Source organism: Dipodomys ordii, unplaced genomic scaffold (assembly GCF_000151885.1).
Source record: "Dipodomys ordii isolate 6190 unplaced genomic scaffold, Dord_2.0 Scaffold9, whole genome shotgun sequence".
Lineage (NCBI taxonomy): Eukaryota > Metazoa > Chordata > Mammalia > Rodentia > Heteromyidae > Dipodomys > Dipodomys ordii.
This window is the reverse complement of record NW_012267225.1, coordinates 21,545,889-21,554,594: the sequence shown is the minus strand read 5'-3', so window position 1 is coordinate 21,554,594 and position 8,706 is coordinate 21,545,889.

Genomic DNA, 8,706 nt, shown 5'->3' with positions numbered 1-8,706 from the left:
GTCCATCTAACTCATAGACAGACTCCTTCTGGAGCTCTTTGCAAGCACCTTGTCTATAGGAAGCCAGGTTTCTTTATATACATACTAAATAGAGCTTTTCCTTCAGTTGATTTATTTGCTCAGAAGTAACTGTGATTTTTACTCTCTGTTTTTACATACTTATTATTTTAGGTTAACTACATAGTCCTCTCAAGTGCTGCTATGCAAATGGTAATATCTAACTACTCACTATTTGGATTTAAATAGAGAAAGAATACACACATAAGAAATTCAACAATCCTCTAAAGATAGGCCTGAAACACAGACAAGGAGACACCCACAGGGTGAGAGTTCCATCACATCCAGGAACTCAAGGGCTTGAGATGAAAAATCATTCCAAATGGTGTTGTCATATTTCTACTTTTCTCTTCAGGTTGGTTTTTAGCTATCTTTACCTAGGTCTTATTCATAAATGTGACATTGATTTTTCTGTAAAATGTGTTAATAAATTTCTTACAGAGACATTTTTGACCAAAAAAAAAATCTCAATTCGATATCTCTTTGTTGAAAGGTACACAGTTCAAAGCAAATCTGTCAGTGGGTATACAGAACCTCTCAGGAGATAAGAGGGCCAACCTGTGTACTAAAAACACCAAGTGAGAATTGGCCAGAATATAACTTAGCAAGACATGTTGCACCCTCTGCAAAGACACAGTGAACGGAAATAGCACCGTCTCTCCTTGTGTAGAAGATAGAATGCATTTTAAGGTTCATTTGTATTGAGTTATTTCCTATTTTATAATAAGTAAAACTATTCTAGTGGTTCATGATAGATACTCCTCAACAGTTTACTGATTTGCAGGTTAAAAATTCTAACTAGTAGTTCATTGTAGACTTCCTCTGTTACAAGCAGTGTACAAATATATATTCAACAGATATTTGTCAAGGTATAGGAAGCTTATTGTAAGTCCAAAGAATGCATTTGGATGGGCCTCGTAACATTTATAAAATATGTAATTGTAACCCCTCTGTACAATATGTTCACAAAAAATAAAAATAAAAATTTTAAAAAAAATTGTTTAAGCTCTGTGAGCACCATTTTACTTATAATCAACAACAAATAGAGAAAAGTCATTCTCTCTAGGAATTTATTATTTAGTTAAGGTGAAGAAATTTAATGTAAAAAATACTGTAATAAAGGAGTATCAGAAGAAAAAAAAGAACAAATGCAAGGAAACACATAATCATCCTTCTATGTATCTTCTAATCAAAAACAGAGAGCTCATAAAAATAAACTAAGGCTTTAGGAAATGTGAAGCCTTGAAGAATATGTACAACTTGATCAAATGCCTTCCTGTATGACACTTGGTCATACAATCACTGGAGACCACTGGGAGGTGGAGAACAGATGTTCCTGCTCATTTTCTCTGCTCAAACTGAAGCACTCTGCTGATATTTGGAGAGGTACAATGCAATAGTCTCCTAAGCAGAAAGAAGCTGCAAGCATTTTACCCACTGAAGGCTGAACAATTACATTTTCCCCACCAATGCCCTACCCTCCCACTTTCCTCCCTGCCTCATCACCCACCTTTTGAACATGCCATGTCCTCTCCCTTTCTTCCTTCTCTCCTCCTCCCGACTCGATGGCACAAGGAGTGGCAATTCCTAACAGAATCCACCTGACTTATTAATCCAGCTCTCTTTTTAGTATATACATGCCTAGAGCCTTAAATAGCCTGGAACCCTAAATAGCACCTACAACGCATGTGGCTTTGTGTTTGGGATACATATTTTATGCTTCTTTCTCGCCATTAGTCCTTGTTCCTTGTTCAAGCCATTAGTGCCAGTCCTCCAAATGGTGAACAAAGACACTAGGCTAGAAAATAGTTATGATTCGTTGACTTCAGGCCCTCTACTTGCATGGTAATCAGAAAAATCATAGTTTTCACAAACTGCTTGGACTTCAGTTCAATGATCAACGTGCTGAGCTTGTGCATGCATCACCAGAAGAGGTAGCAGGTACATGTCTGTTCCCCAGGACGCTTGTGGAACTCCTAGTCTCCACATCAGAGTACTCAGTGAAGCTGTGAATGAGCCACACAAGTATTGGATATCAGGATTCTCAATGTCACAAGGAAAGAGATTAAAAAAATGAAATTCTAAAAAGTTAGCTAAAACCACACACTACTACATTTGTAATAGCAAGGTAATTCATATTCACTGATATCTATAGAGGATAATGAGCCTGCTGAGAAAATAAACCATTCCAAGAAATGTGTCTTGCTAAAAGAAATCAGGAATCCTTTTAAAAAATTTCAGTTGCAAGTTTGAGACATTGAAGTAAGGCTTTTATGTTCTTGAAATAAATAATGCAATAGACACTCATGTTAAACACAAGAGTAACTTGAGTTTGCTCTAGCCAAAGACAAGTTGAATACCAAATTATTAATGCACTAATTAGTCATATTTGTTAAATATCTGAGTCCTCAAAGTTCCAAACTAATAATACCTACTTCAACGCTATTGCTATTAGTTCAGTAATCTGAAAAATACAGACATTGATTTGCCTTCCCTGTATGCTCTGTATTTTAGAGTAGGAAAATAATGAATAAGGGAAGGTATGATTGTAATGTAAGATTCCTAACTAATAAGTGCACAAAAATGATGAATGAGACATGAGAACTTTACAGTTCTCAAGAAATGGTTAGTTTTAACAATGATAGCTAAAACCCCTTGGTGGGAGCTGAAAGAGAATTTTATAATGAATGACTTATAATACCTTAAACTTATAATACCTTCTCCTTCCCTAACATTGTTAACACCACTATAAGTGGGCTAACCATCACATAACTTATGTAATTTTCAAATACACATACCACCTGTCATATATTCTTGACCAAAAAAATTCAACACATATCATATAGAGCATCTAAATACATTTCTGAATTTATAGAAAATATATGGACTATGGAAACATATTAAACAACACCTCAAGGGTACAATCACCCAAGAGTACAGTGCCTACAACACCAAGAACCTCAGTGGCCTCCCAGACACAAAGCAGTTAAGGGTACCAGTTTTGTGTACCTCTATGCCAAGCACAGAGAAACCCTTCTCAACAATTTGCCACCCAGACACACCATGGCCTGAATCTGAACTGAGATTAATAGGGAAGGTACAGCACCTCACGTACAACCATCATATATGACATATGAATGAACAACAAAATTGAAAATCAGCATCTTATTTCTATCCTCTCTTCTCTCAACCAAATGGACTGGAATGAAATAGTGGGAGATAGAAAGAGGTTACATACTTTTTCCTCTTACCTTGGAGCTGAAAATTGGGCTGTCAAGGCTGGGATAGAGACATAGTGGTTCCTTTCTGGTTAATGGTTCAATATTCTTCACACTGAGGTTGGAGTCCACTATAGAGAACCACATGCCTAGTGAACCACAGAGCAGACCATAATAAATGTATTGGGTTTGTTGTAAATCTTAGTTTAGTGTAAGACTGATAATAGATTTATTGAGTTTCTAATATGGAATGTAGAGTAGACCAGCTATAAAACAATTTATGCAAAATATAATTAAGGAAAATATTCCGGATGAGATGTAGGAAGGTTGTTAGCTTTATGATCAACTACAGTCAATCTGTCTGCCTGCTAATAATGAGAGCTGCAAATGTTTTCTATTCTTTATTTAGGACAATGCTATCAGTTTCAGTGCTCTTATTATTTTTTAGCTCATTAAACCCTCATTACTTCAGAGAAACTCATAAAAGATTTCTATCTCAGTTAAGGATCAAATCCAACTCTTCATAGAAGGCCTGAATTTTCTCAGTCTTTACGACTGTCAGGAGTGAGCTTAGTCATTTCGCTTTCTCTACCACTCCCCACCCCCATTTCCCCCAATGCTCTCCTTTCTAGATGCACAGGTGGTTCTGCTGGCATGGGGGTGGGGGGGAAGGGGGGAGGGAAGGAGCTGTCTTCCTGCGGAAGAACACATGGGGACAGATAAGAAGAGAATGGAAATGCCCCAATACTCAGTCTCTGCATTCAATTCTCCATTATTTATGGAGGATAGGATAGACTAATGCACCAGAGGAATCACAAAAATAGGACTAGAAGAATAATAAAGGAAAGAAAAAGGAAGAATAAATTCTCAAAACCAAGTCAAGTTACACTGAACGATAGATAGCTCTGCTTATGATTTTTAAAAAAAAAGGAATTAGAATTGTCTTGTGCAGGGAGCTAACGGGAACCTGGCTGATAAGATAGGGGAGAAAGTAGTAATGGAAGAATGTGTAATGTGTAATTCTACATGGGAGAATGTGTGATACAGACAGGAAGATATGAAGGGGGAGATATGCAAGGGAGGAAAGTAAGCAAAAAGGCAGAACAAGAGGCTAGAAACATCAGGCAAAAAGTTAACCAAAAAGTGAGATATGTGAATGAAAATACAGTAAAAGAGAAAAAGCAAAGTTTGGTCCACTTGTACATACATGATTGCTTAAAGCTGGCTACCCTTGAGCAAGAATGGCTTCCAACTTTGCCATACAATTACTAAACCACCAAAACAGGCTCTACCACTTTATCACATTGACAATAAAGTTTGCCTCAATTTCCCTGTAAAAGCACATTCTCATAGCTAATTAAGTGTCTGCCCTGCAGGGCATTGGAAAAAAATACACACAAAATGGCAGCATCTTACTGAGCTTAAATCCAATAGGTGGTTTCTTCCTCTGGGATCACCAATTCTAGAACATCATCCAAACAATGGACTTCCTTTGCTTGCTGTCAGTTCATCTCCCTACAAACAAAATTAAAGCAACATTTGGTTAGCAACTGGAAACACATATCAAAGGAAAGAAGCTTAACTTGAAACAGACTTCCTTAAGCATCTTCATTGTACATGTGTAGGAAAAAATGCATCTTTTATTCGTGGCAATGTGAATGGGGGGGAGATTATAAACATGTGTATAAAAGCCTGCTAGCAATTTGCTCTTGCCCTTGAAGGATGAGATCCATCTAGAATCCAGGACAGAATGTGGAATTCCCATTGGCATCAGCTTGAAATATAGAGATACAAACAATTCTGGGGGCAGAAGTGAGGGACAAATTATTGGAAAGCTCTGTAAGAATGGCCTACCCTTGTGAAAAGTACACGGGTCTATTGTTTTGAAGTCCATACTTGTCTTCTGTCACTACAACTAGATCTGCTTCAAGAATACAAACAAAACTAAGTTTATTTGACAGGAAAACTAAATTTCAAAGGACTGGTAACTAGAGGAATCATTCTGAGATGAGACAGGAAGGGAGGTGCTAGGAAGACTCTTGGTTAAGTCTTTCTCCCTTCCAGCAACCTGATGTGTTTCACATTTTAAATTCTCAAACAAACACCAGATTTGATCCCAGAAGGGAAAAGCTTTTTTTTTCTCTTTACATGGAAAAAAAAGTCACTTCATCCCATCTAAAAATATGTCAGGAAAAAGTTGTGCCTGGAGATGTTTCTGAGTTAATATCAGTAAACACGTTTGCCTGTTGACTTTTGTTTCACCAAATAATATCTAGCTGCCAACTCATCCATCTGTAAAAGTACTGTGTGGATCCTTCAAGAGAATTCCTGAGTTATTTTGTTTGTAGAAGTAGCTTCCTTGGGTATTGCTTACTTTCTGTGGTTGATGTGGGGATGTTTCAGTAGTGTTGTTTGTTGTTGTTTTTTTTAATTTCCTCTGTATTTTAATGAGGCTGCTTCTCTGTCAGAACAGTCTGTCGTTTTGGAGGGTTTTTGTTTGTTTTTTGTTTTTTTAACCATTACAAGTCCCCCCCAGTGCTTTCAGCTCTAGCTCAGACTCTCAGAGATCCTTCAAACTCCCTCAGGTGGCTGGCTGTTCTCCATGAATGCCTAATTATTTGAAATCATGGTGTTGTGTTACCTGTGGTCTGGCATTCCTGTACTCCTCCTTCCTTCATAGGTCTGTGTTCTGCTCTGCAATCAGATAGAAAGACTCTGTGTGAAGCTCTCCCACCCATCACTCCACACGTATACTGAAGCTAGATACCTAAGATATGCTTGCTAAAATAAGAATTCTTTCCTATATTTTCTGCAACTCTTCCAATGCAGAATGGAGCCAACAGGCTGATTATTGGGCTATTGTTACATGAATTATGTGATTACAGAAGAAAAAGGAAAAAATGTCTAACAGTAGAAATTAGTGGTTCTGATTTTAAAGAAAAATGTAGAGTTGGTGAGTAAAATTGAAGTGTGCAAAGTAACTGAGGCAGGAATTGGAAACTGAATGAAGTTTTAGATAAAGGGATGTAGTTGTCAGGAAGGGACACTTTTTTAAGAACTTCCATGAATTTTATAAAGTTGAAAGCTTTGAGTAAGAGGATTCATCTTCCCTTTGGGAAAACCATTCAGTTGATTTGAAACAAAACATTTAAAGCAAAAACAATTAAGTCCAGATATCAAATTCTAAGAATGCTTTTAATCAGAAACCAGAATCTTCAAGGAGACCAGATTTAGGACAATGTAGTGAATCAATCATTTACTACATAGAGGCCCTGCTTTTGCTGAACATATAAAATATAGGAGAAAATAAGTATAAAACCTATTTCTAAACCCATAAGTAAACTTAAGCTATAGGAAAATCTCTAGCTGTCAGATACTGACAATGAAGCAAAGCTTGAATAATACAGGAAACTTGATGCTATTGGGACAGTAAGCTTAGAGATGAAGGACAAAGTTAGAGATGAACCATTCCTACAAATGTCCTGTGCTAGCCAAGGAAGCAGCTCAGTTCAGACACACACACACACACAGACACACACTAGCCCACCAGCCTAGACTTAGGAAGCAGCAGGAATATTATCAAATATTCACCTGTTAAAGGCAAGGTAAGTTATTGTAAAGCCAAATTCGGAAATCCTTACAGATGGCTGGGCACATTCCAAGGGGCAGGTAACAAGCTGTCAGGAAGAAGCACTCAGGCCTGTCTTTGGACAGACTCACTATGTAATGTCAAATGCTCAAAATCCTATGTAAACAGGACATGGCAAACACACAGACCTACACTCTTCCTTCTGCTAGCATCAGGTTTATTCCACGCACTCCACCCAATAACACTTCCTGCCTCCGATCACAGGCCCCACAGTTCTAGGGTCCTCACAGTACCTATTGCCTAACGGTCAAATCACAAAAATCATCACAGTCATCCTCTCAAACATTTAGCAATTTTTGTGGGGAGAACATTCAAATTGTTCTCTTCCAGCTATTTCAGAATATTTTTAATTACTATCTTTAAGTAGTTGTACAAAGGAGTTGCCGTAAATACAAAGGAGTTGTTAATGAATACAATCTCTCTTGATCAATGTCATCCCTTTTGACATTCTCTCCCATTACGCCCCTTCCCGCTCTTTCCCTTGCTCTTCTTAATTTTGTAGGATATACATTGGATTCTTGACTGTATTCTACCCCCTCTCCTCTTCATTTGTCTATGCCTTTCCTCTTGACCCCACCGCATCCCTTCAGACTGCTTCCGGGTGTGTTAGTTTACTGAACTCTTATATTTAATATAGTATTGTTAACTATCTTTATACTATTGTGTGTAAAATACCAGGGCTTATTCCTCCTATTAATTTGTTAATTAGCTCAAACTCTTCAAAACCACTGAGGAGAAAAATGTTCCCCAAGACACAATGGGTAACTAGATACGTCTCTAATTAAGGAAAGATTAGAAAGCAGAAGGAAGCTCAAACAGGTAGTCAAATGACTGCTTGCTTACTTACTCATGAATCTCACTCAGTTGCTTCAAACTTTGGATATGCTTTAATAATAATGTGTGAAACAATATTCACTGTTTCCCTACTACCTACATGTCTTTCATCTCACTCTGTCTCTCTTTCTCTCTTCCTTCTTTCATTCCTTTCTTCCTCTTTCCTTACTTTGTCTCTCTTTTACACAATCTATTTTTCCCTTGGTCACTATTGAAAGACCAAGCTCTTCCCTTCACATGTGAAAGTAAATTTCATTCAGATACCATCTCTGTGTTATGTCATTAAAGAAAATAAAACAACAGGCATGTATTTACCACCCCAAACTCTGAGCCCAATAAGTCCTACATGTGGGGATTTACCAAGTAAACAAGTACATAGCCACAATCTTAGGGAAAATCTTTTAAGAAAAGCTACCAACAAATGGAAAAAAGAAATAAACAAATATTGCTTATGAACATAACCATGAAATTCATGAAAAATATTAGGAAACTGAATCCAGTAGTATATGTGCCATAAACATGTGTGTGTGTGTGTGTGCATGTGTGTGTGTGTGTGTGTGTGTGTGTGTGTGTGTGTATTAAACAGGAACTCCATCAGTGAGAAACAGAGAAGCCACATTTTTGTTTTGGTTTTTGTCAGTTATGGGGCTTGAACTCTGGGCCTGGGCGCTGTCCTTACACTCTTCAGCTCAAGGCTGACTCTCTACCACTTGAGCCACACCCCCCGCTTCTGGTTTTCTGGCGGTTAATTGGAGATAAGAGTCTCACAGACTTTCCTGCCTGGCCTGGTTTTGAACCGAGATTCTCAGATCTCAGCTTCCTGAGTAGCTAGGATTACAGGCATGAGCCACTGGTGCCAGCAAAAGCCACATATTGAGAGATCTAATTGGCAGTCTTTATTACAAAGGTGGCAATTGCTGGCAGCTTAGCATCCCAAAGAATCTACAG